Source organism: Leucoraja erinacea, chromosome 13, assembly GCF_028641065.1.
Source record: "Leucoraja erinacea ecotype New England chromosome 13, Leri_hhj_1, whole genome shotgun sequence".
Classification (NCBI taxonomy): Eukaryota; Metazoa; Chordata; class Chondrichthyes; order Rajiformes; family Rajidae; genus Leucoraja; species Leucoraja erinaceus.
Genome location: NC_073389.1, coordinates 21,642,329 through 21,666,679, shown reverse-complemented (window position 1 = coordinate 21,666,679; position 24,351 = coordinate 21,642,329). Strand labels below are relative to the sequence as shown.

The following is a 24,351-nucleotide window of genomic DNA, read 5'->3' as shown; positions in this document are numbered from 1 at the left end:
CCAACCTGTACATGACCTCTTGAAATAATGCTGTCAAAAGGGTCTTCATGGGTTAGAACCAAACTGTGGTGTGCAATGTCAGCATGTGATGATCGGAGATGGAAAGCAGGTCCTGTAAAAAATGCAAGTATCCCAATTTAACATAGTTTTTGCAGCTTAAAATGCTGCTAGCATGCCCTTCTGCTGTCAGTATCATTTGCTTTAACACCATGATGGGCGGTGCACTCATATCTGAATTTGCATAAGATTCTTATTTTGGCAGTGCACTCACTGTCCTAGTGGACTGCTAAAACCTCAAGCATGGGAGGGGTACTCCGAGTGAACTTCCCAGGCTCATCACTTAACGTTAAAGTGCCAATGGCTTTGGGTGGATGAGCATCGTGGGAGGATACTGAAATCTTGGGCCTCTTGGTCAAACAAACCACTTGTTCTACATTCGCTCCCGCAGTTATTGCAAACTTATTTTGCAACAGCAGAAGTTTTACATAGTTATCGCAAATACTCCTGGGCTTCAGTAAGATTTGAGAACATTGATTCAATGTTTGAACAACAGTGGCACAGCAGTAGTGCTGTAGTCTCACAGGGCCAGAGAGCAGAATTCGATCCTGATTACAGGTGCTGTCTGCGTGGAGTTTGTACATTCACCCTGTGACCATGTGGCTTTTCTCTGGGTGCTCCAGTTTCTTCCCACATTCCATGGACGTGCAGGTTTGTAGGTTAATTGGTGCTAGTGTAGAATGCAAAAGTGGGATAACTAAAACTAGTGTATGGGTGATCCGAAGGGCCTGTTTCCACGTTGCATCTCCAAATCTAAATCTAAAGTGACTATTTATTTGGCCAAACTGTCTATTTCAAAAAATAATTCAATGGCTCAGCTGACAACATAATTCCTTTTATTGCAGATCAACAATATAACTGAACATTTTAGAAACTGAAGTAATGTTAACTCTACATCTAGCAATGGCTGAAAAATAATTTCAAGCTGTGCCCTGCCACAATGGCATTTTCAGCATTACAATATCAATGTTTTAAAAAAAAAAATAATATATTAGCATCAACCTACAAATAAGCCTAATCAGAATATATTGTAACATTTAGGAAATAATCTAAAATCGTTATTTATTTTGAATTGATTTTTCTCTATTGTTTTAACCCATTTCCATGTTTTCAAATTATATTTAAAGTCATGTTGTAGATCTTCAGGTTTTCAACACTGCCTCAAAGGTGGAAACATTTTCCAAGAATTCTTAAATTCATTAAAGGCATTTTGTATCAGCCAGGTGAAAATTCAAACTAAAATCAACATGGACATCACAGACAGAACAAGCTCATTTCATTGACGCACAAACATTCATCACATCAGAAAGAGACTGCCAAATGACAACTTGGCAACAGCTCCCACTGCCAAACAAAGCAAGCTGGTTTGTGGCTCTAAAAGCATTAAACATTATCTAGTTTTAAAATATTCTAATTTCACAAGTGTTGACAAGTTCAAAAGGTCTGCAATGGTTCTACTTTCACAAAAGACCTTTAGGTCATTTAATCCCAAGGGGAATAGTAGAGAAAAATAAACGCAGAACACAATTAATCACACTAAAACTTAAAATAAACGGAATCGTGAAGGATTCCAAAATGGAAATTTTGTTATTTTATTTATCTTTTGAGTTTATTTATCTGTGAATTTGACTTGAAGACAAATTCTCTTTTGGTTGTCTATTTCGTCACATTTCGATAAAGAACAACCTGAGAGTAATTGACCAAATCATTGTGCAACTTTATATGGATCTAGGATACACAAGAATAAATCCTCACATGCTCACAGAACAAATCTATCCAGCCTGCCTCGTTTTTAGTGGCAAGGTCCCAGCTCTGCACTTCCCATGGGATGACAGGCTAGTTGACCTGTACTCCCCATATAAAAATCAACAATAAAAAGCCACACGATTTTTGTTGCTGCAGCTATATGGAAGACATTGTGCAGAACAACTATCTTCAACATAACTTCAGGATAGACAGTTACGCACTAATATGTTTTCCGGGGCAGCTCCTGATCGTTGTGGCCTCGTGCAGCAAAGGGAAAATAGCAAGCAACAACCCCAGAATGGTTGTGAAGGTAGCTAAGCCAAGGCCTCAAGCTTACTGTAAAAACTGTAAACATACAACAGTTTCAAACACTCAAAACTAAAACTATTAAAAAATTACCTATGCGACTAAAATGTTAAAGTTATGTGTAAAATTACAACACCAAAGTTGGGGCCACGATTGCTTTCTGTTAGGAGCCTATCGGCAGAGTGTAGCTCAAATGACAGGATCAAGGAAATTAAGATTTACATGTACACATGGCAGCCCTCAAATCCTTTGGATTATCAACCTGGCCTGCACCGCGTAAAAAGGTTGTGCACCATGGATATGGATCAAATGTTTATATTTAGAGCTGAAGTGTCAAGCAACATAAATAGAGAAAACATGAATTTGAAGACTTAGACATACTTTGTATTTATCAGTAAAGTTAAGATGTCAAACTTATCAGATCCTTTAAATTCATTTAAATCAAAATGTAAGCATTTACATTCTTATATATACACAAAAGGCGAGTGATATGGAATCAATCTTGAAATTCCTTAGGTAGCAAACCAGTGATTCAACTTACAACAACTGCAAAATTATAAAACTGGGTTAACAAAAATATAATTGAAACCTAGGATTTTGTAACATTCAACATAACCTCAACCTTTTTTGTTTCCAGACTGTGGAAACCAAGAAAGTTGAGGGGAAAAAAGCACCAATTTATCTTCCTATCACTGGTAAAATTAACCTGCAACTCTGAACAAACAAAAATATTATTCATGTTTCTGCCATGAATTTATGTAAACATTGCTCAGATTTAGTATTTAAAGAATTCTCTGTAAATATTTATAAATTAAAATATGTGGAAGCATAAAATTATACCTCTCACATCCACAGTAAAGTCAAATTAAAATACCTTTTTGAGTGAGAAAGTCACATCAGTTTATACTTGTACACTCCTGATACAATTGCCAAAATGTATATTGTACTGTAATACATTTTGAAAATATTTGAGAAAGCAACATATTGAAAAGTTGTTTTAACACTAGTTTACGCATTTTCAAAAAGGATTACTAAATTAAACATGTCATAATGAGTCAAACAGTTCTGCTATGCTCAGGATGACATTTCAAACGCGTTTTTCCATAGTAAACACTTCCCAAAGCTAATTGCATCATAAAATCATGAATTTGGTGGAGATATATTACCTTTCCTTTATTAACAAAATATGAAACGGGTATCAATAATTTTACTTTAGGAAAATCTGATTCTACATTTACTTAAGTGTGAAGCTAGCTAAAGTTGGATTTGTTTAACATTTAAATGCTTTGTGCCTCAGATACACTTACAATAAACACATCTGCAGGGACGTTTGAGGGTTACTTAAATCCTTGCTGGCCTCAGTAAAAACAATGGTATTTATTTCTGGAAATTTTCAAAATCCAATCTATTCAGATTATTGGTAAAGATGTTGAGTTTTAAAAATGTTGGCAATACTTTCTTCCCAGCAACTACCAGGTACACATCATTTACCTTCAGCAAAATCCTTTTGAAACAAATGAAGCACTTCTGTACAAACAAGCTCAAGTTATAAAGTCATATGACATTCAATACTGCAGGAAGCTGAGCCAAGAGCCAACTAGTTTGCTTAAGATGAAAGACCCAGTGTACTTCTGGTCAAAGAGCTTTTTATGTATGTACGTTGTACGCAGGTCACCACAGAAAGAATTCAATACAGTCAGCTATCGGCTTACATCATGGCTGTGCAGCAGATCCATACACTGCTTTGCACTGATCACAGGAACAAATGTTAAATACTTCTGTCTTTCGAGCCTGGCAACAATCCACGCATTACCCAGTACTAGGCTGCAAAAATCAAGCATCAGCTTATATACAGAACATAATTATTACATTTCAACAAAAGCGGATACTTTTATTCTCAACGTAGCCACCTGCTAGACACACTCAGGTGAACTCATAGTCTGATCACAAAGACATTACGCACCATCCCCACAGCCATTTCAAATTTAGTTGCGACATACCACATGTTTAGCTGGCGTCTACCTGCTGTGCATATTAATAAGCCAAGTGTTGGTTTCCGAGACAAGGGCCATTTCCCTCAAATTCACCAAATCCAGCTGTAGATCTTTTGTTGATTTTTCCCCCCTTTCTTCTGAGACAGTATTCCTGAAAAATGGCTTCAGTGCTCCTTGGGACTGGTATTGATCCCCATCCCCCTTCTCTTTTTGTCCATGTGCTGCTCTAGTCTATCAATACTCCCAAGAGGTATTGGGTCAGTCTGCAATTTCAAAACCAGACACAATGCACATCAGTGTACCATGCTGTAATCTACACACAGTCCACGTAATACTGAATCAAGAGCGACACCGCAAGTCAGGTTAATCATCCCCAGTTTAATTAGCTGTGTAGCAGAGAAACAATCAAATCTGAAGGATTTTTCAGTGACCCTCCAAGTAAAAAATTAAACTGTGCGCTGGCTGAGCTACTGAAGATGACTGTGGCCACAAAATCAAACTAATAATACCAATAGATATCTATTTTTAAAATAATTAAATGCAGCATAAATTTGTCTTTACGGATTTTAGTCAATTAATTTGAAATTTAATAATATTAATAATATAAAACTAGGTCAAATAATGCATTCTCCAAGTAAGAATAACAGATGAAGCTTGCAGTTTTTTTTAAAGTTTAAACTTTTGGGCGAATCCTGTAATAGTTTTAGCAGGATATATCAGTCATCTATAATCTTAAAGTATATAGAGTCATAGAGTGATACGGTGTGGAAACAGGCCCTTCGGCCCAGCACGCCCAATCCGGCCAACAATGTCCCAGCTACCCTAGTCCCACTTGCCTGCGCTTGGCCCATAACCCTCCAAACCTGTCCTATCCATGTACCTGTCCAACTGTTTCTTAAACAATGGGATAGTCCCAGCCTCAATGGGATAGTCCTCTTGCAGCTTGTTCCATACACCCACCACCTTGGTGTGAAAAAGTTGCCCCTTGGATTCCTATTAAATCTTTTCCCTTTCACCTTGAACCTATGTCCTCTGATCCTCGATTCCCCTACTCTGGGTAAAAGACTGCATCTACCCGATCTATTCCTCTCATGATTTTGTATACCTCTATAAGATCTCCCCTCATTCTCCTATGCTTCATGGAATAGAGATCCAGCCTACTTAACCTCTCCCTATAGGTCATACCCTCTAGTCCTGGCAACATCCTCGTAAATCATTTTAGAACCCTTTCAAGCATGACAATATCTTTACTTTAACATGGTGCCCAGAACTGAACACAATATTCTAAATGCGGTCTCTACCAACGCCTTATACAACTGCAACTTCTATATTCAATACTCTGACTGATGAAGGCCAAAGTGCCAAAAGTCTTTTTGACCACCCTATCAACCTGTGACTCGACCTTCAAGGAACCATGCATTTGTACTCCTAGATCTGTCTGCTCTACAACACTACCCAGAGGCCTACCATTTATTGTGTAGGTCCTGCCCTTCTTCGATGTCCCAAAATGCAACACCTCACACTTCTCTGTATTAAATTCCATCAACCATTCCTCCGCCCACCCAGCCAATCGATCCAGATCCTGCTGCAATCGTTCACAACCTTCTTCACTATCTGCAAAACCACTAACTTTTGTATCAGCAGCAAACCTGCTAATTTTGCCCTGTATGTTCTCATCCAAATCATTTATGTATATGACAAACAGTAACGGGCCCAGCACCGAACCCTGTGGCACACCACTAGTCACAGGCCTCCATTCTGAGAATATAGCTTCTATATTTATCAAGATGCAGAATTCTCATTTATAATATGGCAGTGTTTTAACAGTACATTCTTCTGTGAACATACGTCACATATATACATACATATGTATTCGGAATCAATGTCGTACTGTATATGAGATCACCAGGAGCAAAAGTTTAAAATACTGCTGTGAACAACTGCACAGGATACTGAATTTTACTGTAATAACACAAAATGCAATGATGGTTTTGTTATTTGTTGTTCAACTTACTGCAAATTTCCTTACAACAGAAATGTATGTTAACAGAATCTGTTTTTAATCAGCTTAGACAAAGGCAACAATATTGCTCACAGGATAACTTCCTGCTTTGCCAATTTGTTTTGGTAAACAATCTCATTACAGTTCTTACTCCCCCTCATCTCCAGTCTTGGATCGAGGAATCGCAAAACTACTGTACCTGAGAAAATTACTTTTTTCCCCCTCCTTTAGCAACCAGATTAGCAATATCTTTGCCGTTTACATCAGCCAGTATTCAAAATCTGAAATCAACCAACTTGTGACCCCCCCTGTTAAATTGGCAAACAAAATACTCCAAAAAGTGGTCCTTATTTCTTTACTCAATCTTTTGACTTTTACATTAAATTGGTTTAAAAAAAAAAATCCAACAATGTCTTTCCTCCTAAATCAAGGTCAGACGTATATTGGAGTCAGATTGCTTTTAATGTTTAACATGAATCTATCTACAGCAGTGAAAGGACCAGAAAGATTAGGAATGTGCTCATGGACAAAGATTATAAGATAAATGCCTGTGGTAATCGCTTAGCAGAGGCAAATTCATGAACAAAGTCAATCAACATACTTTGTTTTACAAAATAGCCGAATGGTATCCATTTGATGTCAGGCAATTTTACGACTGCACACAAAATGTTGCTTGAGTGGTCTGTTCTAATTTTAGTATTAATCTGGGATGTCAGCATTCTCTTCATAAGGACATCCTAAACAACAAACCTGGAACACCATGTGCTGCTCATATTTTCTCATCAAATTTCAACAAGCAATTGCCTCCAACATAATCATTCTGGGGATAGAATTGGAATCCCCTTAAAAACAGGTCAGGGGATTGCTATAGGCAATTTATCCTTGAAATGTAGGTAGCACACCAACTTTGTGATTTATGTGACAGCTGTGTGTAATGCACCTCGCCTAGCACACTTAGTCATTTAAGACTATTTAAATGAAAGCTAAGACGACCCAAGGCCAGTCTGTATTACCTAAAGGAGATGTGATGGTATGCATTTGTGTTTTTGTGTTTGGCGATCATGCCCCAGAACTTGCAGTCAAATGCTCATTACCAAGAGTCAAGAGTGCTTTTACATTTTTTTAAATTATAAAATGGAAAACAAAACCAAAAATTGCCAAGGTGGTATATGAAAGCGGGAAAAGACGAGAGAAGAGAAAATAGACAGAAATTAGTTCTATGGGTCAAGGAGGAGCTAACAACATGAATCTTCAACCAGAGGCCATAAGTAGTTGTTAATGAGAGCTTGATTTGTTGCAGGATTATACCATTAAGGATGAGAGTTTAAGAAACGTCATTATATCCCTCATCATTTAAGGCAGGATCTTACTGCAAACTATAGATGATGAGAATATGAGAATGCATATTCTTCTCTGCCAGAATTATTAAGTTGTCTGAATTTTGTCTTTGCTATGCCTTTAGCTAATGTGAAGAATAGCACCTGTTACAACATATTCAAAGGGTGAGAAGTCATCAAGCTAACATTTGCTTAAAGTTAGATGCAAGAAACTGCAGATGCTGGAATCTTGAGCAAACAAAAAACGTGCTGGAGTAAATCAGCAGGTAAGTCAGTATTTCTGGAGAACATGGAAAAAGACATTTCTGGTCAGGACCCTTCTTCAGACTGACAGGGAATAGGAAGGACAAAGCTAGACACATGAGAGTTGGAATGTGTTGGAGGGAACTGCAGATGCTGGTTTACACCGAAGATCGAGTGACAGGGAGAAGGAGTTACAGAGATAAGGAAATGTAAGATCAAAAGAGGTGCATATCAAGGAAAATGTGGACTAGACCATTGTTAGCTAGGGGAAGGTGACAAAGCAAACAGAGATACAATGTAATCAGAGGGACAGTCAGACTGCTCAGATAACTGGGAAGGGGGAGGGATGGAGAGAGAGGAAAAGCAAGGGTTACTTGTGGTCATATCACTGTGGTGTAAGCTGCCCAAGCAAAATACAGTGCATTCATAAAGTATTCAGGCCCCTTCACATTTTCTACATTTTGTTACGTTACAGCTTTATGCTAAAATTGATTCAATTCATTTTTTTAAATCAGTGAAGATAGCTAATGGCATGTTGACCTTCATAACAAGAGGAGTTGAGTATAGGAGCACAGAGATCCTTTTACAGTTGTACAGGACCCTAGTGAGACCACACCTGGAATATTGTGTGCAGTTTAGGTCTCCAAATTTGAGGAAGGCATTCTTGCTATTGAGGGAGTGCAGCATATGTTCACGAGGTTAATTCTTAGGATGGCGGGACTCTCACATGTTGAAAGAATGGAGAGACTGGACTTGTATACACTGGAATTTAGAAGGATGAGAGGATATCTTATTGAAACATAAGATTATTAGGGGATTGGACACGCTCGAGGCAGGAAACATGTTCCCGATGTTGGGAGAGTCCAGAACCAGGGGCCACAGTTTAAGAATAAGAGGTAGGCCATTTAGAACGGAGATTGGGAAAAACCTTTTCACCCAGAGAGTTGTGAATCTGTGGAATGCTCTGCCTCAGAAGGCAGTGACCACCTCTGCTGGGTTTGCAATAAACAACCTTATCTCCAGGTGGCTCAGCACTTCAACTCCCCCTCTCATTCCGAATCCGACCTTTCTGTCCTCGACCTCCTCCATGGCCAGAGTGAGGACCACCGTAAATTGGAGGAGCAGCACCTCATATTTTGCTTGGGTGGCATGAACATTGACTTCTCTAATTTCAGGTAGTCTTTCCTTTCTCCTCCCCTTCTCAGCTCTCCCTCAGCCCACTGGCTCCACCTCTTCCTTTCTTCTCCCCCGCCCCGCCCTCACATCAATTTGAAGAAGGGTTTCGGCCCGAAACATTGCCTATTTTCTTCGCTCCATAGATGCTGCTTCACCTGCTGAGTTTCTCCAACATTTTTGTCTACCGCCAATTCTCAGTGGCAGTGCTGACTCGAAGGGTTGAATAGCCTACTCCTGCACTTGTTGTTTGTTGTCTATCAATCTACACACAATACCCATTATAAAAAAGGTGTCAAGAAATGTTTGCAAAGTAAATAAAAATAAATAACTGTAATATCACATTTACATAAGTATTCAGGCTCTTTAGTCAGTACTTTGTTGAGGCACCTTTGGCAGCGATTACAGCCTCAACTCTTCTTGAGTATGACACTACAAGCTTGGCACCTGTATTTGGGTAATTTCTCCTATTCTTCTCTGCAGATCCTGTCAAGCTCTGTCAGGTTGGATGGGGAGCGTTGATGCACAGCTATGTTCAGGTTTCTCCAGAGATGTTCGATCGGGTTCAAGTCCGGGCTCTGGCTGGGCCACTCGAGGACATTCACAAACTTGTCACAAAGCCACTCCTGTGTTATTTTGGCTGTGTGCTTAGGGTCGTTGTCCTGTTGGAAGGTGAACCTCCCCAATCTGATGTCCAGAACACTCTGGAACAGGTTTCCATCAAGGATCTCTCTGTACTTTATATATATGTTCGTAGTTGCGGATGTGCGGGCTGCGCCGTTTGTATATGGCAGCCTGCCTGCAGTCTGTCTTTTCACCCTTTTTACTGTATAATTTTATTTTGGAGGTCTAATCTTTTATGTGGAGGGTGGGGGGAGGGGAAGGGGGAAACTATTTTAATCCCAGTCCTACCTGGTCGGAGATGCGGTTTTCCTCCGAACCGCATCTTCGTCCTCTCTGTGCGGCCTACCATCGAGCTGGAGCAGCGCTGGAGCGGCGTTTCCTGCCGTGACCACAGCTTCGCCGGCGGTGCAACGCTGGGACACCAGCACGGAGCGGGCGATGCCTTACCGGGTCGCCTTGCGGTAAGCTCCGGGGCACTGTGACCGCCGACTCCAACATCGTTGAGCTGCGGCTGCAGAGCGTCCAGCCGCGGGCTGGCGGCACTGGATTTAAAACACCGCGGAGCCTGGGATCCGAGATCGCCAGAGTCGGAGGTCCAACTGGCGCGGCCTGAGAACTTTGGAGAATGCAGTCTCCGGGGAGGAAGTAGCCGCTTCAGTCCAAGCCGCTGAAGAATGTTCACCCGACGCCGATGATCCAGCTTCGCGGCTAGAGGGCCTGAAAACACCGGGTTGGCTGAGGAGGCCACATATAGACCCCGACCTCGGGTGGACTATGAGGAGGAGAACTGGATATTTTTAGTGCCTTCCCTCACAGTGAATTCTGCTGTGGGGGGCGTTTCTTGTTGATTTCTATATTGTACTGTTCTGTGTCTTTTTTCTTTTTTACTTTATATGGATTTATGGACATTTAATCTATTCAATTAATTTAATCAATCTCTGTAAAGCACTTTGGTTCAAAGTGATTTTGATTTAAAAGTGCTATATAAATAAATATTACTTACTTACTTACTTTGCTCCGTTCATCTTTCCCTCGATCCTGACTAGTCTCCCAGTTCCCGCCACTGAAAAACATCCCCACAGCATGATGCTGCCACCACCATGCTTCACCGTAGGTATGGGATTGGCCATGTGGTGAGCGGTGCCTGGTTTCCTCCAGGTATTCAGGTCAAAGAGTTCAATCTTGATTTCATCACACCAGAGAATCGTGTTTCTCATGACTTTTGGCAAACTCCAAGCGGGCTGTCATGTGCCTTTTACTGAGGAGTGGCTTCCGTCTGGCCACTCTACCATAAAGGCCTGATTGGTGGAGTGCTGCAGATATAGTTGTGCTTCTGGAAGGTTCTCCCATCTCCACAGAGGAACTCTGTCAGAGTGATCATCGGGTTCTTGGTCACCTCCCTGACCAAGGCCCTTCTCCCTTGATTTCTCAGTTTGGCCTGGCGACCAGCTCGATGAAGAGTCCTGGTGCTTCTAAAGGTCTTCCATTTAAGAATGATAGAGGCCACTTTGCTCTTCGGGACCTGCAATGCTGCAGAAATAATTTTATACCCTTCTCGACACAATCCTGTCTCGGAGGTCTACGGACAATTCCTTCGTCCTCACGGCTTGGTTTGTGCTCTGACATGCACTGTCAAATGTGGGACCTTATATAGACAGGTGTGTGCCTTTCCAAATCATGTCCTATCAACAATTTACCGCTAGTGGACTCCAATCAAGTTGCAGAAACAACTCTAAGATAATCAATGGAAACAGGATGAACCTACGCTCAATTTTGAGTGAACAGCAAAGGGTCTGAATTTACTTATGTAAATGTGATATTTCAGTTATTTCTTTTTAATTACTTTGCAAACATTTCTAAAACACCCGTTTTCACTTCTTCATTCAGGGTGTTGTGTGTAGATTGATGATAAAAAAAAGAAAATAGTTTTATCGATGTTAAAATAAGGCTGTAACGTAACAAAATGTGGAAAAAGTGAATGAGGTGCTATATGAGGTGCTGTTCCTCCAATTTGCACTGGACCTCACTCTGACAATGGTGGCCCAGGACGGAAAGGTCAGTGTGGGAAAGGGAGCGGGAGTTAAAGTGTTTAGCAACCTGGAGATCAGGTAGGTTTAGGCTAACTGAGCGGAGGCGTTTCAGCAAAATGATCAGCGAGCCTGCACTTGGTCTCACTTCAGCAGCAATCGTTTCGCTAAACATCTCTGCTCCCCCTGCCCTCCCCCTTGTCCCACTTCCTTATCTCTGTAACTTCCTCTCCCCTGATGCTCAGTTTGAAGAAGGGTCTTGACCAGAAATGTCACCCATTCTTTCTATCCAGAAATGCTGCCTGTCCTGCTGAGTTGCTCCAGCATTTTGTGTCTATCTTAGGTGATAGTTGGATACACTGTGGGAGTTTGTAGATTAGTTACCTAAAATTGGAGAATTCAATGTTCATACTGTTGAGTTGTAAGCTACCCATGCAAAATATGAGGTGCCGCTCCTTCAGTTTGCATGTGGTCTCACTTTGGCAGTGGAGGCAGCCCAGGGCAGAAAGGACAGTATGGGAAGGAGAGTTAAAATGGCTCATATTCAGAGATCCAGCAGGCCTTGGCAGACAGGGTGCAAGTGTTCAGCATAATGGTCACCTAGGCTATGCTTGATCTTGCTGATGTAAAGTCGCAACATCAAAAGCACTGTGTGCAGCAGGTGAGGTTGGAGAAGATATATGTGATCCCATGCCACACTTGGAAGGGCTCCTGGGGTGTCTGGATGGATTTTAGGGAGGAGGTGTAGGAACAAATGTTGCACCTCTTGCGGTTGCAGGGGAATTTACCTGTGAACGGGGTGGTTTGAGTGGGAAGGGATGAGTGAAACAAGGAGTTGCGGAGGGTTCTTCATGGCTGTTAACCATTTTAACTCTCACTTCTCATCCACATATTTCCAATTCACATACCTCCCACTTCCACTAACATTATTTCCCCTTCTACCTGCATCCCTTCCTCTGGCCTCACAATCCATGCCTCTTCTCTCCTTAGCTCACAGCCTTTTGTCTCCTTTTCATCTCTGGCCGTGTCCATCCTTCTGCCAATCACCCCCCCCCCTCACTTGTATCCATCGATCACTTGCCTGGCTTTGTCCTATTGCCACCTTCCAGTTTTCCTCCCCCTACAGAAGGGACCTGACCCGAAACGTTGCCTATGAATGTTCTCCAGGTATGCTGCCTGGCCCGCTGAGAAACTCCAGCACTTTATGTTTTTTCTGAAAGTTAGATAGTTGTAGAATCTTGTCCTTGAGAGGTGCAGGAGATTTCTCCTACTATATAGAGTCAAATTATGATAATCCATTTTCTGACTATTCAGACAACCTGATGCTTTGGCATCTGGCTCACTAGTTAACGTATGCCAAACTTTCCCACTTGCTGTTGCCCCTACTTACTGGGACCCTGATTCCCATGCTCCTTTTCCACTCATCAGAGACTTGGTTCCTTTAAGTTTAACTGATTCACTGGAAAATAATAATTCCTAACACCCAATTGAATTAAAAGCATGGTGGAATATTCATAGAACTAACACTCAATAATCTAGAAAATCTGTTAATTTGTCGCCAAAGTATGTGCGAGACTATCGGAGATAAAGTGAAATTTATCTTTACTTCTTTATTGTGGTCATGTATTGGTCGTTGATTTTACACTGCGCTGATACAAACATGCGAGCTTGTTCAGCATATCAATGAAGCTTCATTATTCAGTAATGATGCATTTACTGTAATATTCTACAATATGAATACGTAATTTTACCCAAGTTGTGATTATTGTTACCTTCTCTTGGAACAAATGCTGCACATTAATAGTACTCATGCTGATGAATACCATTAACGTTCAAATATCTGTTACTCGGGAAGGGACTCCTGTCAATAAACAGTAGGAACCGGGAGAAATTGGTCTGATGTATTTATTTAGTGAGGCACGTACAGTGCATTAAGAAAGTATTCAGACCCCTTCACCTTTTCCACATTTTGTTACGTTACAGCCTTATTTAAAAAAGGATTAAATTCATTTATTTAATCGCCAATCTACACACAATACCCCAGAATGAAGAAGCAAAAACTGGTGTTTAGAAAGTTTTGCAAAGTAATTAAAAAGAAATAACTGAAATATCACATTTACATAAGTATTCAGACCCGTTGCTATGACACTCAAAATTGAGCTAAGGTTCATCTTGTTTCCATTGATTACCTTGAGATGTTTCTACAACTTGATTGGAGTCTACCAGCAGTAAATTAAATTAATAGGGCATGATTTGGAAAGGCACACATCTGTCTATATAGGGACCCACAGTTGACAGTACATGTCAGAGCAAAAACCAAGCCATGAAGACAAAGGAATTGCTCGTAGACCTCTGAGACTGGATTCTGTCGAGACACAGATTGGGGGGGGGAAGGATACATTTATGGGAAGATCATCAAAACCCCTCACACTCCAAACTATTTCTGCAGCATTCTTTTCTATTGTTTTTATTTCTTTATGCACAACTACTGCGGACTGACGCAAAACTGCATTTCGTTGTACTCATACTTGTATTTGTGCGATGACATTAAAGTTTGAATTGAATTGAAAACTATTTCTGCAGCATTGCAGGTCCTAAAGGGCACAGTGGCCTCCATCATTCTTAAATGGAAGACCTTTGGCAGCACCAGAACTCTTCATTGAGCTGGCCGCCTGGCCAAACTGAGCTGATGGTCATTCTGACAGAGCTCCAGAGTTCCTCTGTGGAGATGGGAGCACCTTCCAGAAGCACAACTATATCTGCAACACTCCACCAATCAGGCCTTTATGGTAGAGTGGCCAGGCAGAAGCCACCCGTCAGTAAATGCAACATGCCAACCCGCTTGGAGTTTGCCAAAAGCCATGAGAAACAAGATTCTCTGGTGTGATGAAGTCAAGATTGAACTCTTTGGCCTGAATGCCAAGCATCACGTCTGGAGGAAACCAGGCACAGCTCATCACCTGGCCAATACCATACCTACGGTGAAGCATGGTGGTGGCAGCATCATGCTGTGGGGATGTTTTTCAGCGGGAGGAATTGGGAGACTAGTCAGGATCGAGGGAAAGATGAACGGAGCAAAGTACAGAGAGATCCTTGCTCCAGAGCGTTCTGGACCTCAGACTGGGGAGAAGGTTCACCTTCCAACAGGACAACGACCCTAAGCATACAGCCAAGACAACGCAGGAGTGGCTTTGTAACATGTCTGTGAATGTCCTCGAGTGGCCCAGCCAGAGCCCGGACTTGAACCCGATCGATCATCTCTGGAGAGACCTGAAAATAGTTGTGCATCGACGCTCCCCATCCAACCTGACAGAGCTTGAGAGGATCTGCAGAGAATAGGAGAAATTACCCAAATACAAGGGTGCCAAGCTTGTAGTGACATACCCAAGAAGACTTGAGGCTGTAATCGCTGCCAAAGGTGCCTCAACAAAGTACTGAATAAAGGGTCTGAATACTTATGTAAATGTGATGTTCCAGTTATTTATTTTTAATCACTTTGCAAAAATGTCTAAACACCTGTTTATGTTTTTTTTATTATTGGGTATATGGTGCAGATTGACGATAAAAAAATGTAAATCCATTTTAGAATAAGGCTGTAACGTAACAAAATGTGGAAAAAGTGAAAGGGTCTGAATACTTTCTAAATGCACTTTTTTTAATAGTCCCAGCAACGAAGAGAATAAAAGATGGCTCAGGATCTGGCTAACAGCATTTGGTTTCACATGGTAGCTCGGATGCAGATATTGGAGTAAACTGCTACAAAATAAAGGCAGCATGATTTATGTAGGAAAATTGGACACAAATCAGCCCGATTTTTCAGCCTATCATCCTACACCAACTACAGGGAGCTGGAGTGAAGTCCGTTTGAACTGACATATGACATCTGGAGCCCATGGCGCCCTGCAAAGGGAAATCTACAAGCTTTCCAATGTCACATGTCAATCTGTCTTGAGAGTAACAAGACAGAATGAAATGGATCTCATAGAAGAAAGTATATGAAACAGTGAACTTTAAATAAAAATGGATGGCATACTGAAATGTAGTCTGTAAGGAACTCCACACATGGAAATAAATGGCTGTAGTTACTTTGATAGTTACTGGTATTGCAGCTCTTGCTCCACTTTCAAACTGCAGAGAGGGTGGAGAAGTTGATCATTATACTGAAGGGATTCTTGCTCACGACCTTGGACACGTCACTTCTTGTGGAATCATCATTTCTTCACCTAACCTCCTCGATCCTTCTTGTAACTCTCTATGCTTTGAGCACCCTCTGATCATTCTCCTAGTCATGCTGTGCTCAGAGGAGAGTGGCGAGAAATGAATCCACGATTTAAAGTCAAGACGCCCAACCCCTTATTCAAGCACTCTGAAGTCATAGAAAAAGTCAGCGGAAATCAAATCAGGAACAAACCTGAAAGCAGCCAGCTATGATTTTAAATTGCACTGATGGGGGAATGCAGCAGAGTTATGAGAGGTTAATAAGTAAAGGTGTTCAGAAGAGTTCCACAATATCAGTGCTATTCATGTTATGGGCTGACTTGCATCATGACCTGCTTGTTTTGCATAACTTCTGAAGGGCATTAGCTGTGCACACACTCACGCCTTCAGCAACATGGCATCTGGTGCATTTCACACCACAAATGTGTGCGGATGCCACACATCTCAGTCAGACACACGTGCTACAAAACCTGATTTTACACCTGCCATGTTGAAATAAATATTTTAGTCACTATAAACCTGTGTTTAAACATTTAGCCTCCTAATCAAAAATTAATATCTCTTAGGAAGCAAACATGTATACAAGAGTCATCTGAGCTATAGGCAACAGATGGTTAAGAATTGAATTTGGAACGCAGCCCACATTGAGGACCAAATAGTTCAGGATCAAGAAAGTAACTGTGTTTCTTAGAGATTGAAAAAAGATTAGAATCACCATCAACTTATACAATGATTAAAATGTTTTTCAGTGTGCCGTTCCTTGTCAGATGGGCTTGAAAAATCACAAGATGGAAGAATTTTCATAAATCAATGTCACCACAGAAGATTAAAATTCAGTCATAAATAATTGAATTTACATGTACATTAGTTCCATGATTCTGAATAAAATGACGTTAGCTTGCTCATGCACATGGACTTTATATATACACCAACCCCAAATGCTTGTGAATGATTAACCCAGTTTTGCAAAATATCCCAAATGGAGTTAATCTGCAAACATCAGTTGCTGAAATAGCTCAGCAGTTAAGGCAGCACCTCAGGAGAATTTGGATAGGTAACGTGTCTGGTTGTGAGTTGCCTATCCGTGTTCTCGAGATGCTGCCTGACCCTCTGAGCTACTCCAGCACCGTGTCTTATTTTGTTCATCTTTTTCATCTGCAGTTCCTCATTCCTGCAAACATTAAAGCACTGCATTCAAGAGAGTTTATTGTCATGTGTCCCTGATAGGACAATGAAATTCTTGCTTTGCTTCAGCACAACAGAACATATTAGGCATTGACTACAAAACAGATCAGTGTGTCCATATACCATTATATACGTATATACACACATGAATAAATAAATATTCAATTATCAATATGTCTGGTTAACTATTGGAATATCTGCTGGCTTCTCACATGGCCAACGTCACTTGAGGATAGGTGATCGTGGGGCCATGATGTTTCTCCGAACTAGACAAGATAAAATAACCTCTACATTGGCCTCATTAAAAAAAGATAAGGGAGCTTGTGGTGGGAGGAATGTGGATCAATCGAGTTGAATAGCCTTTTGAAATTAGAAGATAAAATTGAAAATATTTAAATTCGCTGTATGCTATGTCTTTGTAGGATCGAGGCAATTTAATGCTGTCCCTCTCCCTAATCCAGTTACCCCTGCACATTTCATCCTACCAATAGCAAGCAATGATTTTCCCAGTAAAGGCAAGTGGCACGAGATATCTCCACATTATTAATTGTGCAAACTTATCTGCCCTATATATCTGACGACACAGGGAACACTGTGGAATCTTGAGTGCTGGAGTAACTCAGCGGTCCTGACCTGGAACGTTGCCTATCCATTTCCTTCCACAGATACTGCCTGCTTGCCGAGTTACTCCGGCACTTTGTGTTTTACCATATATACCTTGCTGACATGACTGGGATCGATGTTAAAAGCTAAGAGCGGTGAGATTCTGGTGTACCTGTCAGGGTGACAATATAGGGATTGTTGTGATTGTATAGGATATTAGTTCCAGTAATGGCAGCAGGTGTGACTCTTTAAATATTGCATAAAGAAGTAGTTTAACTTCCCAAAGGATGATTACCTGACAATAACAATGTGTGAAGACATTTCTAGCCTTATGTGGAAGGTGCAGCTGGGACTTCCTATGCAAATGCCAAACTGTTTAATCAAGATAAAATTCAACTGCCTGAACATCCTTTTCCAAATGATTTACACATACTTCATTTTTTTTTACACACATAACAGACTCCAGACAGAATTCTTGGAAATAAACAATGTAATATTGGCTTATACCATTTCTATATTATGACATGATCGAGATGGAATGTTTACCACATGTAGATTCTTAACAAAAACAAAGGCTAATACATGTCTCATTTTGAAATAAAAAATGTGAAACTAATAAATTTAAGCAACGCTTAGTTCTTTTGAGTGCTATTGGACACAATTTATCCGTTACTTTTTTGGAGCAGTGTTAATGAAGTTATTTTTTCCCGGTACATCACAGTCCAGATGAGATGATTTTCATTTGTACCGAGTAGGTGGTTTTTCGTCTATTTAAAATAACTTACATAATCAAGATCATTGTGGAGGAAGTTAAATGTCAGTTTTTTGTAAAGAAAACAACAAAATGTAGCAACAAAGGCAAATTAAATCAATCCTCAGTACTTCACTGCTATTTCACAATGAGGTGGATTGGACGATCAAGAATTCATCAGTAGCATATGTGGTGCAGTTAAAGCAGGAAAGCAGCTATTCTTGAATTTGCTTTTAAACATTTGCATCTTCTGTGCGACAGGAGAGGGGAGAAGAGAGTAAGATTGGGCTGCAAGTGGTTCTTGATTATGCTAGCTATCTTTCTGAGGCAGAGCGAAGTATAGATCAGAGTTGATGCTGGCAAAGCTCGTTTGTATGACCACTGGGCTGCCTCACTTGCAGAAGTCTCCAACTCTCACGCTGGCTTCAACAGCCTCTGATAACCCAGGAGTGGTAGTAAGACATTTTTGATCCTAAGGGACCAGCTTAGAAGAATGGAAGAGCCTGTATAGAGCAAAACTGGTAACTAATGGAAAGATTGCAATAATTATTTTTATAAAATTCCATATGGTTGGTCTCAACGTCCACATTGACAACACATTTCAAGCATGAAAAATATTGGCACCGGAACACTGGTATTCAGCTATTTAACAACATGCTATGAAGTCTTGCAGCAAATTGTAGCCACAGTGACCTTCGAGATATACAAAATCGTGGGGAGCATAGATAAGATAATATTTTCCCCCAGGACAAGGGAATTCAAAACTAGAAGGCATTGGTTTAACATGAAAGAGGCAATTTGAAAAAAGGGACCCGAGGGGCAGCTTTTGCACACAGTGATGCAGACATGGAACAAGCTACCAGAGAAATGGTAGGGGTGGGCACAATTATGACATTTAAAGGACACTTTGACAGGTACATTGATAGAACACAGAACAGTAGAGCACAACACAGAAACAGGCCCTTTAGCCCATAATGTCAGTGCCAAACAAGTTCAATTAATATCCTCTCCCTGCACATGATCTGTATATCTCCATTCCCAGCAGATCTATGCATCTGTTTAAAAGCAGATTAAACACCATTATCATACCTGCCTCCACCACCACCCAAGCAGCATGTAACTGACACCCACCATTTTGTGTAAAGAACTTGCTCTGCACACCTCCTTTAAACTTTGCCCCATCTCTTAAAGCTTTGTCCCCTAATCCTTTACATTTCCACCCTGGGAAAGAGGGTCTGACCATCTACCCTTTCGACTGCTCTCATAATTTTATATACTTCTATCAAGTCTTCCTCCCCTAAACAAACTATCTAGCAAAAAAACGATCCAAGATAGGAAAGATTTGGAGGAATATGGGCCACGCATAGGCTAGTGGGACTAGTGCAGTTTGGTCGGCAGGGACAAGCTGGGCTGAAGTGCCTGTTTCCGTGCTGCATGGGTTTAAGACTCTGTGATTATGACCTCATTTGCTTTTACATCAAACAAGCCCACATCCTCTCATAAGAACCAAAATTACAAAATTATTTTTAAAGGCTTGCTTTTCTCATCACCCTGGTGCTGTGGCAAGTCTGTGTCAATGCCAGTTGATTTCCATCTGTTTACCACATGGGTGTAACTTAGACTTGTTTGCCAACAAACTATATCCAATAATGTTAATGACCTCAACGTAATTGATAAACATTTCAACATAAACAAATGCAATTAAAATGATTTTTTTTAAATGAAACAATATTTTTAGAAGTACCTGCAAAAGAATATATTAAAGACAATGGTGTAAACATAGAGCTTTAAATAATTTTTAGATATTAAAATGTATGGTTTGCATCTTATCACTTCAGGTTCACGACCGATTGATTTATCATAGATCTCCGGAAATTTATAATACAGGAGGCCATGTGACCCATCAGGTTCTTGTTGACCAAAAATGAGCAACCCAATTTAACCCCCCTCTCCCCACTCTACACAAAGTGTATGATTCTTCAAGAACCTATCCAAATAGTTTTTCCCATCTTTTGAGGAAGCGAGCTCCAGATCCTGCCACATTTCACGTGAGATTTTTTTCCTCATCTTTCCTCTAATGCTTCTAATAATTTCGAATCTAAGACCCAATCTTGAGGGAAATAGATCATCCCTTTTTACCTCAGCTGAACTGTTTTAATGGTTCAATGCTGGTTTTATTGCAACATGTGCAAACGCACAGTGAAATTATTTTCTTACATAGAGTCCAATGGGCGAACTGCCACTTGTCGCTGTAGCGGCGCATCGGGGAGTGGCTTCTGTTGGTCCTGACGTCTCTCAGCTCCTGGCCGGACGTCAGGACCAACAAGAACCCGCTCCCCATGGCCCTAAACAAGTGCAGTTCCCGCTCCCCGATGCGCCCCCTACAGCTGCCTCAGTCCTCCCGTTCCAACGGGTCCCAACCCAAGCACGGGCGCGACAAGTGGCAGTTCCTCAATTAGCAAGTTAGCGGGGTTGGGCTAGAGTTGCTGCTGGCTGTGAGTCTCTGGGATCTCCGTGCTTGCAGTCGGTGTCCCGTTGGTCCTGACGTCTCCGGTCACCACCCTGGAAAAGACTGGGAACTGTAGTCTACTGAGTTCCCACGTGTAAGAGGCAGCATGGTTTAGTGCCATTTTCAAAGTCCAGTACGCGATCTAGTTCTCATGAGCAGTGCCTGATCCAGGCCACCTCCAGGCCTCTCCGGGGTTTCCAGCCAAAGCTTTAATTGGACGTGATGTTCCCCTCCTCGCCCAGCCATCTTTGTGCCCCAGGGCTGCTTCCCACAGCCCCCATCGAGGGCAGGGGCTGGCTGGTCGGCCTCCTCCTTGCAGGCTGCGGTCCACCTGGTCTTACGCTTGGCCACAGAGGACGAGCATGGCCGGCTCAGCGGCTCTCTCCCTGCAGGCCGCTGTTCGCCAGGTCCTCCACCGGCTCACTCCCTGCAGGCGGCTGAGAGCATCTCTGACATGAACAAGATGTTTGTGTGTTTGTTACAGCTGCTGTTGTTTTAATTGTGGAATGACAGATTTAGTGACTGCAGTCTGTTGTTTTGCAAGCGATGCAAATCCTATTTTCTATACTAGAGAAAAATATACTGTGTTCACATTGCTGCATCAGCTCCGAGAGTAGTTTGTACGTTTTTATTTCATATGTTTCAATTACCGCACTCCTCCATCTCTTATTCAAATAAAACAATCACAGTTTATTGAACAATCCTCCTGGAAACAATCTCCAGTCGTGAGAACATCCTCAAATCTCCTCTGCACCTTTCTCAGTGCAATAACACATTTTCAGCGATGACCAGAAGCATACACAGTACTCTACCCATGGTCTAGCCAGTGTTGCATATAGTTGAGGACAATCTGCATCTCAGCCTTGCATTCCATGCCTCGGGTAATAAAGGATAACATTGCTTCAACGTTTTTTTATAGATAGACATTCCAAGATCCCTCTATTTCTCCATGTTTCCACATCCTCCCACTTATGGTTAGGCACGTGCTGTGTTGAACCGCCACAAATGAATTACCTCACATTTTCCCAAATTGAATTTCATTTTACATTTTCTACATGTAACTATCACCGCCATCTTTCTGCAACGTAAAAGTTGGCTTTTCCATGTGGGAAAACCTTTCTAAAATACTTGTAGATTCCATTAAATGCACAGCTTCATCAATCCTCGTTACCTCCTCAAAAACTTTAATCACAATTGGTCAGACACTTACCTTAACAAATCCACACTGTGATTAATCCATTCTTTTCAAAGTAAATGTTTATACTACCCCCGAGAAGGGTTCCTAATGTGTAGGAAGGAACTGCAGATGCTGGTTTATGCCATACATAACCACAAAGTTGGAGAACTCAGCGGGTCAGGCAGCATCTCTAGAGAAAAAGGATGGGTGACAGTTCGGGTCAGAACTCTTCTTCAGAGAGGTTCTCAGGGTTCCCAATAATATGTAAACCACTGAAGTTAAACATACTGGCCTGTAATTCCTCCCGTTTTATACTGTATAAAAGTCTGAACACATTCATTTAACAAGCGTTTCATCCAAATCTCATGCAAGGAAATCTGGGAAGATGCGATTGCTTTAGCTAGCTGATTTGGTACAATACGTGGACTATTGTGCTCAAAATAATAAAATCGTCAAAAATGTTACAGAGGATGAAAAATATTTAAAAAGTCTTTTGGCTTCATTCAAATCTTCTGCTTCCTTTTCCGAAAGGGTAGTTCTGATACGATGAGGAACAAATGCATATTTCTGAAAGCATTGTCAAGAAAACTGTAGATTTGGGCATGCAAAAGAAGTGATAAAATATTTCCATTATGTAATCTATACTTTGGTACCTTCCAATTAAGAAGTAACCTAGCCTATCCAACTTGAACAAAGCCTGGGATTCTAGATTGCCTTTCTACATTTTAACTATCATATTACAATAACCTCTCCCTAATGGCTGATTTTGTATCACTTTACAAAAACCATTGGGTCTAACCTCCCAAGTCTTTCTGTAGGACATGAAAAGCTTTACCATGCATGCACAGTTAATAACTAAACATTATTCAATTGCACTTATCACAAAGTACGAATAAGTATTCTTCTGACTAAAGTTCTATAAAAATAATTTAATAGGATGGCAATATTAAACTGCAGTTTAACCATCTCAAAATATCATGTCGTCATTTTTGAGCCAGAGAGTATATTAACCTGGCTTGCTACCAAAAAGGTCTACCTATTGATGCAGTTGCACATATATCTTTACACTAGATTAAACATTGATTATTCAACTAACAGTATTCTGGTACACCAAAATATCACTGTCATAAAATGATGAGTATTAGTGCCAACTCTTTAGACTTAATTAACCCACTTCCCTGCTTTGTAGCTTCTCCGCGGACTTTTTAGGTACGTATCCAATTCACATCACTATCTACAAGTAAGCCATTTTGCTCATGTGTTTAAGGGTCAGCAACGCACTGTAAAGTGCAGTCGTGGAGGCAGATTGTCTTGCTCAAAAGAGAAGTTGATAAGTTTATCGAAAGAGGATGGGAGAGTGCAACTAGCTCAAGAGCTTTTAGATCAATGTCATGCACTTCATGGATTGAATGGCCGGCGTCTGTGCTGTAACTCTGCAAATTCCTTTATGTATTACTACTCATTTTATTTTCATCACCATTTTGGATCATGCATTCCAGATAAAACAAAGGGCTGTGTAAAAAAACTGTCCATTGCATTTTTTTTGCCAATTGGTTTATATTTGCTCCTGGAAATCTGCCACTAGGAAGTAATTTGGAATTTAACTACCTCCATCAAATTTCATCATGGGACTTTTTTTTTTCTAATCACAAAACCTGAAACTTCTTCAATCATGTATAAATCCAGCAAAAACCTTTTAGCTCTTCACCAAGCCTTGGACATCTTTCCAGAATTGAACATAATACTCCAACTAAGCTCAAACTAGACTATATGGCTTCAGCAAAACTTTCTTGCTTTGGCTCTCAATTTTAAATGTATTTCAACACTTTCTCAAATTATGTCATCTTCATAGGATTTGTCTCGATTCTACTTTATCACAGATTATTATTCCTGCAGATAAAAAAATAAAATGTATCCCATTTAGACATATTCTTCTTCCTATTGTTTTAAATCCTTTCTGAAGTTTTATCTGTCAAGTGTTTGCCAGCCTTGCCTCCTCCAACTGTTCATACATTCTGCTGTTAATAAATTTCACACATTCAGCAAGCTTTATAATTGCGCCCTGCACTTAGTACAGAAATCAATGAGATATCACAAAGCACAATGGCACAGCAGTAGAGTTCTTGGTTCTTGGTTTCTTGGTCCTCCAAAATATTCCAAATGGAATTTAAACTGGAGTTGCTGCCTTACAGCGCCAGAGACCTGCCAGACTACGGCTGCTGTCTGGATGGAGATTGCACATTCTCACTGTGACTGCATGGGTTTTCACTGGGTGCTCTGGTTTCCTCCCACACTCCAAAGACCACTTTGTAAGTTAATTGGCTTTGGTAAAATTGTAAACAGTCCCTAGTATATAGGATAATGCTAATGTAAAGAAATTGCTGGGCAACGCTGACTCT

At 40.9% G+C, this 24,351-nt stretch overlaps 1 protein-coding gene across 3 annotated transcripts in view; it reads right to left on the bottom strand.

Moving 5' to 3' along the window:
* Nucleotides 1-24,351, bottom strand: part of LOC129702666 (zinc finger and BTB domain-containing protein 20-like) — a 241,768-nt gene that overhangs the window by 64,032 nt on the left and 153,385 nt on the right. For all 3 annotated transcript variants that reach the window (XM_055644560.1, XM_055644559.1, XM_055644561.1), the window contains exon 3: nucleotides 6-112. The gene's annotated coding sequence lies outside the window, so the exon portion shown is untranslated. The remainder of the gene's footprint in view (nucleotides 1-5; nucleotides 113-24,351) is intronic.